A 9,787-nucleotide genomic window follows, 5' to 3' on the forward strand; every position below is an offset into this window, starting at 1 on the left:
AGCGCCGCTGAGCGGCGTCTAAGCGCGCTTTCCAGGGGCGAACCAATTTTCCCTGGCCGCTAAGCGGCGGGTCTGGCCGCTGAGCGGAGGCCTGTTTACTGTTGTAGATATTTTGTGAATACGTGTAGTCCGCTAAGCGAGATTTGGCCGCTAAGCGGCCGTAGCAGAAATTTTCTTTATATTTCTTCATTTGTAACATTTCTAGGTTATGGTTTTGGAGAGTTTTTGGTTCCAACTCCATCATTTTCATTCTTAGAGTAGGATTAGCTTAGAAAACAACACCGGGTCATGCACTTGGAAGATCGGAGGTGGATTTCTCATCAACCGGAGCTGACAACCCGCGAGATGTTTGGTTTATCTTCTCTATTCTCTGTGTATTTCTTTTGTGTTGGGTTTGTTTGTATAGTTACTCGAATCTTATGTATATTTACCGATTATAATGTTATGTTTAACTTGCTTTACGAATCTGTGTTGATGTTGTTCTGGATTTTTGCTCTGTGCTGAAGATTTAGGTTGTTTTAGACATAAACTTCTTGAATCTTTATCTAGGATGATTATCTGTTGGTTCTGAACTCTAGAGATAGATTTAGAGCTAGCATTCACCGATTGTATCTGTTCTTAATGCTTTCGTGTTTGAGCGGCGCGCGAGAGATCGCCGACGCGAGAATACGGATGTTCTCGCGACTTCGCGTTAGAGATAACCTTAGTTGTGAGATTATCTCGTTTGTGCTCCAGAGATGGACGCTTATGTGAGAGATACGCGATAACATAGATGAGTATCGTAGGTTGAGTATAACGGGTTGGTAAGTTTACGTTTGTGAAGAGTGAATGTATTTACATTCCTGATAAGTTATTTCCCTTCTAAGAATGTGTTTATTCTTTTCTTGTCTATATCTTTGTTTACTTTTTGCTCATTCAAACCCAAGTTCGAAACCGTAGAAACTGTTGAATGGCATCTCTCCATCTCTGCGGACGATAATTCCCGGATCAATATTTCCAAATCTTTCTTTTGTTGCTTGCCCTATACTGCATTCCAACAAAATGGCGCCGTTGCCGGGGATGGTTGTGATTGCATCGCAATAGTTTTCTTGGTTTTGAGCTTTGTATATATCGTATATATTGTATATGCTTACTTGTATAATCTCACTTGCATATATACTTACTTGTACATGTTTACTTGTTTATGTTCACCAATTTAGCTTACTTGTTTATAATTACATATAATTATACTTTTGTATATAACATATATATTTTTATAGTTTCACTTGTATATGTTTACTTGTTTATATTCACCAATTTTTCCTTTTTGTATGATAATAATTGTATTTGTTCCATACTTGTATATATGTGTTTGTTTGTGTATATAGTTGTATACTTTGGTTTTTATGTTCGTTTAATCATTGTATATATTTGTACCCGTAACGTTTATTGAGTGCTTTGGTTAGGATACTTTCTTTAGGCTTGTGCGGTGAGACGTCACCATGGCATGACGGAAGGAAGCTACTTTCCAAACACCGAAACAATAAAGGCGTCGAGCTAACGACGTAAAACAAGCGCTTGTTGGGAGGCACCCCAACGGTTGTAAATTTTGTTTATTTTTATGTTTAAGAGGAATTTAGGTGAAGTGGAGGAAAATTGGAACAGCTATTTCTGTTCTGATTTTTCTGGTTTTTTCTGTCATCGCTAAGCGAGCCTAGCTCCGCTAAGCGATGACAGTAAAATTTTGTTTTTCTTGCTTTGTATCAGTGGGGTTCCCATTCCACTTGGTTCACTCATTTTTCCCACTTTCACCAAGGCTAATTAGTAGTATATACTAGTTTTATTTTTCTAATTCTTTTATTGGTTGTTTGTACTTGAATTTTGTCGGTAATTCGAAGATTTTTGAGGTGATTTTCCGAAGCTTAAGTGTTTCAACCTGTGGATGTATGGTAGGATATTGTTTTTGAAGTTGTATCATTCAAGGTACTCATTTATCGCTTTCTATAGCATAACATGTTTAGGAAACTTTTCATTTGTACAATTACCATACAATTCATTCTTTTGCATTACTTGCTTATTGATTGAATCACTTTAGTTCCCAAACCATAAATGTGAGGAAGCTTTCCATTGTTTACATATGCTGGAGGCCACAATCTTTGTTTTAACTGGATTTTATTATGCTTAATCTTTTGTTTATGTTGATTTTATGAAAGCATGAAAAGGATCAAGGCATTTTGTTTCATTTTGAGCACAACTACCAAAACCAAATAGTCAATTCACCTTGTGAGTGTGTGATCATTTGTTAACCCTTTTGAGCCTTTTTGTCAATATCCATGTTGTTTTTGCTAAATGCTTATCTTTGAGTGTTTAGTTGTCATTTTTGCATGGATGATTGATTCTTTGTTTTCTTGAACCCTCAACCATGATTTTTGGTATGAATTTTTACCTTGCCTTAGAAGTAGGGAGTATTCATATGATGGTGTGGTTGAATTCAAGTTGGGGAGAGAAAATGATTATGTACTTATTTGGTTGTTGCTATGAGGTTGAAAAGAAAGAAAAAGAAAAAAAAACGTGAAAAGAAAAGAAAAGAAAAAAAAAAAGAGAAAAAGTTTTGAAAAAGAAAAAGAAAAGAGAAGCGAATAATTGTGCTAATAAGTATGGTGATTGGTTTGAGAAACTTGTGGTTAAGGAAGAAGTTTGATCGGAATTGTGTTGTTTGAATCTTTGGTGGATTGATCACTCCCTTAGGTTTAGGCAAGTTTTTGTTTCGATTAGCCTTAGGACATATCCCTTGTTTGTTAACCAAGCCACATTACAACCTTGAAAAGTCCTTGTGATTCTTGCTTTTGTATCTTCAATGTGATTTTTGGATGAATGCATAATTTAATCTTTTGTTTGCAAGATTGTTGGATGAGTGTTAAAAGTCCCTCACCTTTGTGTGTTCTTCATTCATTGATGAATTTTTGCTAGGTGTGATTCATGAGATAGCATGTATTGTGTTAGAATGTTTTGTATGCTTTTTGTGCTTAGGATTAGTTTCATTTACATGTTGTCGTTGTAGGATAGTGGTAAGTATTTACTTTGTTTAAACATTTTTGTATTGAGCCATACATTTGTTTTTGGTTTTCAAAACTTGTTGATTCACAATTCTTTGGTTTATTACTTTTGATTCTTTGATTTATTTGACATTGTTTGAGGACAAACAAAGTTTTAAGTTGGGGAGAGTTTGATAAGTGCAAAAATGTTGTTATTTTGAGTATATAATTATGGCACTTATCGATTCTATTCATTCCGTTTTTGTAATAAAATCCCCACTTTTGTGTATATATTCACATTATTTAGTTTTCATATGTTTTATATATCGTTTAATAGTTTTTCCTTTGTTTTTATAGGTATTCATGCTTATTGGAGCCTCGAGGAATAAAGTGTCGAAGGCACGGCTCCGATTGCGCGATTTTGGATCAAATAAGCAAGTTTTGTGCAGAGAGCGCCGCTGAGCGGCGTCTAAGCGCGCTTTCCAGGGGCGAACCAATTTTCCCTGGCCGCTGAGCGGAGGCCTGTTTACTGTTGTAGATATTTTGTGAATACGTGTAGTCCGCTAAGCGAGATTTGGCCGCTAAGCGGCCGTAGCAGAAATTTTCTTTATATTTCTTCATTTGTAACATTTCTAGGTTATGGTTTTGGAGAGTTTTTGGTTCCAACTCCATCATTTTCATTCTTAGAGTAGGATTAGCTTAGAAAACAACACCGGGTCATGCACTTGGAAGATCGGAGGTGGATTTCTCATCAACCGGAGCTGACAACCCGCGAGATGTTTGGTTTATCTTCTCTATTCTCTGTGTATTTCTTTTGTGTTGGGTTTGTTTGTATAGTTACTCGAATCTTATGTATATTTACCGATTATAATGTTATGTTTAACTTGCTTTACGAATCTGTGTTGATGTTGTTCTGGATTTTTGCTCTGTGCTGAAGATTTAGGTTGCTTTAGACATAAACTTCTTGAATCTTTATCTAGGATGATTATCTGTTGGTTCTGAACTCTAGAGATAGATTTAGAGCTAGCATTCACCGATTGTATCTGTTCTTAATGCTTTCGTGTTTGAGCGGCGCGCGAGAGATCGCCGACGCGAGAATACGGATGTTCTCGCGACTTCGCGTTAGAGATAACCTTAGTTGTGAGATTATCTCGTTTGTGCTCCAGAGATGGACGCTTATGTGAGAGATACGTGATAACATAGATGAGTATCGTAGGTTGAGTATAACGGGTTGGTAAGTTTACGTTTGTGAAGAGTGAATGTATTTACATTCCTGATAAGTTATTTCTCTTCTAAGAATGTGTTTATTCTTTTCTTGTCTATATCTTTGTTTACTTTTTGCTCATTCAAACCCAAGTTCGAAACCGTAGAAACTGTTGAATGGCATCTCTCCATCTCTGCGGACGATAATTCCCGGATCAATATTTCCAAATCTTTCTTTTGTTGCTTGCCCTATACTGCATTCCAACAATCTCTAAAAATACCCCCACAAGAGCTAATCAAAGGGGAGCCCGAAGCTAACCCATCCACATTGCCTTTTATCCATCCCACCGGCGGAGGCGACCAAAGGACATCCATCAAACGAATAGAACGTGAGGGATTAATATTAATATCAAATATTTTTAAGAAAGAGAAGTTACTCATGGAGGAGGAGGAAGATTTTTTTGTGCTATTTCCAACTATCTTAGCAGTAACACTAATATGAGAAATGCAGGATTTTCCAATGTAAAGATTTGTCTTCAAATCTGCACAAGTTTCGAGCCTTCCAAACCTGCACCATAATATTTATCACACATGTCGTGAACACGTCAACAGCCCGCGGAGATACACAACCCTTAATTGCGTCGAAGCAATCCCTAACCGAGGAAAACTGGTACTATGAACCAGAAACCTCGTAAAGCCAATGCCATAAGTTCCTCACATATGAACATTCGTAAAAAAGGTGTTGTATCGTTTCCTGATGCGCGTGGCAGAGGCTGCAGATCGAAGGAAAACAATGATTCCCTCTCCTAGACAAAATGTCATCCGTGGGGATTTTATTATTGATAAGCCTCCATAATTTCATAGATTGAGAGGGGGGAATATTAGTATTATAAGGGAAACTTTTCCACGAAGTCGAAGTCGTGGGAGGATGAAGGAAATTGCGAGCTAGCTTTAGACTAAAAGAGCCGTTAATAGAGGCAGTCCAGACGAGTTCATCAGCAGGCTGAGCCAAAGGAAGCTTGATTAAACTGAAGCGAGCTATAAGGCCAGGGAAAACGTATTAACGTTTTCGTGAAAGTTCCAACTGTCGTCTTTAACAAAATCACAAACATTCAAAGACAGAGTTCCATGAAAACGAGGAGGAATGTTGAATGTGGTAACTAAAGGAACTCCCAGTCAATTGTCCATCCAGAAATTAGTAGCCTTACCATTACCAATAATCCATTGAGTATTTTCCAAATCCAAGCCAAAATACTCTTTGATACTATTCCAAATAGAAGATTTTATTGAGTATCTAATGCAACCACCATTTCTTCTAACTCTAACTGCTAATAGCTGAGCCCAATCCTACTTGTTTGTCGCAAAGTTCCAGCACAAGTGAACATTGGTTGGCATATTAAAATGCCTGAGAGAAGTAATCCCTAACCCTCCGTCTTTGATGTCCTTGCAACAATGCTTCCATGCCACGGTGACTAACTTTTTCTTTTCCAAATTGCCGCTCCAAATGAAATTACGTATCCAAATCTCAATTCTTTTTATAATACTAGCTGGCCAGTTATACACTGTCATACAGTGTATCATCATACTTTGAATAACTGATTTCACCAGCTGCACTCTTCCCGACATGGATAACAGACTTGCCTTCCAAGCCGCGAGCTTGATACGAATCCTGTCCGCTACGAATTGAAAGTGAGAAGCTTTTGGTCTGCCGATGAAGATAGGAGCCCCCAAGTAAAGAAACGGATGAAAAGCCAAAGTGAAGCCAAGAAGGTCTGCCAATCTTTTATGTCTATCCAAGGACATCCCACCAGCAAAAATAAGAGATTTTGCCTTATTACAAAACTGACCAGAACAAACAGCATAATCATTCAAAACCTTAGCAATGGTAGTCAATATTTTTTATCCCCACGATAGAAAATCATAATATCGTCCGCATATAAGGTGTGGGAAGGAACAAAACAATTCCTAGCAGCCTTAATGAGATTAATATGATTGTCTTTAACCAACTTATTGATACCCCTACTAAGGACCTCCTTCGCAATACAAAAAAGAAGAGGGAAAAGTGGATCCCCTTGCCTCACCCCATTAGAGCATTTAAAATATGCCACTTGTTGCCATTGAGCCCAATAGAGAGATGAGCAGCATTAAGAATGGCCATAATTCAGTTACAAAATATGCCATAGAAACCAAAGCATTCAAGGATTTTAATGATAAAAGGCCAGATAAGGGTGTCAAAGACCTTAAAAATGTCTATCTTAAGGGCCACATTCCCACTAAAGCTTCTATTATTAAGAAGATTTATCGCCTCATAGGTAAAGCAAATACAATCCTTAATATTTCTATCCTTGATAAAGCCTTTTTGTTCTGGAGAAATTAACGTGGGAAGAATATAGGAGAGCCTATCCGCCAAAATCTTAGTGATAATTTTGTGTTTAAAATTAGCAAGTGCTATAAGTCTAAACTGATTAAGAGAGCTAGCAGAGCTATTTTTAGGAATAAGCACTATAGTGTTAGCATTGTAGTTTGGCGGGATCCAAATAAAGAAAGAACAATCCGCATTAATAACATCTAACTTGATAATATCCCAATATTTTTGGAAAAAGAAAGCTCCAAAGCCATCCGGGCCTGGAGCAGAGTCAGCGTTAAGAGATAAAACCGTATGATGGATCTCATCCGCCGAAGGCACCATGGTCAGGATCGAATTGGTTTTATCGTCCACCAATTTGGGAATAATATCTTGAACTATTCCATTATCCTGCAAAACAGCATTACTCTTAAACAAGTTAGAGAAATGAGATTCAATGTGCTCTTCTAAAATAGATTTGTCAGTGATGATATTGTTGTCAATGTTTAAAGCCGGATAAGATTCGTTTTCCTCCTTATTTTGGCATACTGATGAAAGAAACGAGTATTCCGGTCCCCGGAAATATGCCAATTAAGCCTAGACTTTTCTTTCCAGAATTCTTCCTCAAGGTCATGTTGGGCTTTCACTTCTTTAGCAAGATTCAGGTCATTATAACCACTCTTATAAATTTCTGCCTGTATCTTTTTCAGGGCACTTTCAGCCTTAGTAACTTTGTTAACAACATTACCAAATGTGTTATATTCCAGACCTTTAGATACTCTTTCAAAAGTCTAAATTATAACTAAGAATTAAAAATTGAGTGCGAAATTATATATTATAAATTTAGAAGTATTATTTTTTAAATAGTTATATGCCAAATAAAAACCATAAAATAAAAAATTTACCATTACATAAAGAATACATAAAGAAGTAAAAATATTATTTTACTGACAGATTAGGAGTTTTAATTTAATTTTACTGATTAGTTATATTGATTTAATGAATTAAATATTAATTTAATTTAATAATTTACTTATTAATTAATAATATTATTAATTAATTTATTTATTATTATAAATTATTATTAATTTTGAGGAAGAAATTTAGTAGAAGATATTATAGGTATCGGTAAGTTTTATTAAATTATTTTAAAAAATAAAATAAAATAACTTAATTAACATTCGTTCATAATTTTTATAGCATTATAATCAATTGTCAAATATAAATAACATGCCTCAAGGAAAAAAATTACAAAACCCATAAAAATATGTAAATTTAAGTCATTGATAAATAAAAAAAATGATAAATAAATGAAACAATAAGTATATAATAAAAAACAAACAATAAAAATAAGTTGAATATATATATATATATATATATATATATATATATATATATATATATATATATATATATATATATATATATATATATATATATATATATATATATATATATATATATATATATATAATTAGGATTGCTTTATCTAAGAAGGTATGGTCGTGGTACCTACAAAAATAAATATCTATTTTTGTAATAATATCATATAATTTATAAAATAAAAAATAAAAAATATATTTATGGAATATCTTAATTTCATGTGAAATTCTTGAAATGAAGATACCAGTAAAAACAAAATTAATAATATAATAAATTGATAAATTAAATTGAAGAAATAAAATTTTAATTGAAGTAATACATAAAAACATAGAGAGGAAGATATATGTTTGTTGAGGGAAAAAGGAAATATTTTAAAAGATATTTTAATGTTTTTTACGTTTCAAAACATGTTTTTGACGCACGGATTCTGGTCAGGAGCGGTTCTATAGCCCAGCCAGCCCGGGCACGCGCCCGGACTCAACTCCTATTTTCTTTGTATTTTTTCCAATCTAATAGCTATTTTTTAGACAAAATCAGATGCAAAATTAGTAAAACCAGGATGTAAAAATTAAAACAGATGAATAATTAATGGTCCAAGATCAACCCAATTAATTATTTATGAATCAAAACAGAAATTAAAACTCTGCTCCACCACTTTCCTCGCCGCCGAATTCGACCGCCGTGAGGTAAATGCTTTGCCTCCTATCTTCTTATTTTCATTTGCCAATTTTCATGCTTGTGTAGTGTTGTTTTGTTACTGTAAATAAGAAAAGAGAATAGATGAAAGTTGTGTGGTTGGGGTAGAGAAGAGAGACTAAGATTTATCTTTTACAATTAGTGTGTGGTCTTATTTTTTTGCAATTTTTTTAATAAAAAAGTGAACAATAGAAACTAAGGTAGGTTACCGAGATTGAGAGAATAAAGTTAGAGATATGATACTTTGTGTCACTTGTTTTTTTCTTTTCTTTTTTTCTGTCAATTTTTTTTAATTAGATTTAGGTTTAGTTATTTACTAGATTTAGTCTAACAATTAGGTTTAGTTTGGCAAAGTAGCAAAAGGGATGCTCCCTGTGCATCATTTTTTTCTTTTTTTTTAAATTAATTAATTATTTTTATTTAGTTGTGTTATATTTTTATTATTATTTAAATTAATTAGATTTAGTTGTGGGCTTTAGAGTGTCGCTTACTTACTCAAATCGGACCATTTTACTTTCAATTTAACTTCATATTTTCTTTTTCTGAATCATTAAATTTTAGAGATGAAACCAGAACAATTATTGAGAATGTTAATGTTGTGCAACCAGAAGTCGAAGTAGAAGAAACACCACCTAATATGGCCAATAAATTTAATCCAAATGAGATTGTGCGTGGTCCAGGATGTAGGAAACAAAATCATGAGTATGTCACGGATATTCAAGACCAAATGAGGAGGGCATATATATTGAAGGGTCCAACGCAACCAGATTTAAGAAAATTTCCTCTTGCTCAATTTGCTTTCATTTGAAGTTTATGTTAAAGTTGTTTGGTATCACAAATGAACTTTTAAAAATCTTGCAAACAAAAGATCTTAATATTGTGTTTGCTATGGAATAAGTTGATGATGTTAAAGTTCGATTGGCTACATTGAGAGAGAGAGAGAGAGAGAGAGAGAGAGTGGTTGGGATGATTTATTTATTAATGTCCAAGAATTTTGTATTGCTCAAAGTACTCTGGTGCCAAATATGGATGAAGAAATACCGGTTCGGGGTTCTTCAAGAAGAGAAGGGAGGACTGTCATTAATCTTCACCATTACTGTGTAGAGATTTTTTATGTTGCTATTGCCAAAATATGTGTGGAGATGGA

The sequence above is a fragment of the Vicia villosa genome, linkage group LG7 (assembly GCF_029867415.1).
Source record: "Vicia villosa cultivar HV-30 ecotype Madison, WI linkage group LG7, Vvil1.0, whole genome shotgun sequence".
In the NCBI taxonomy this organism is placed as follows: Eukaryota; Viridiplantae; Streptophyta; class Magnoliopsida; order Fabales; family Fabaceae; genus Vicia; species Vicia villosa.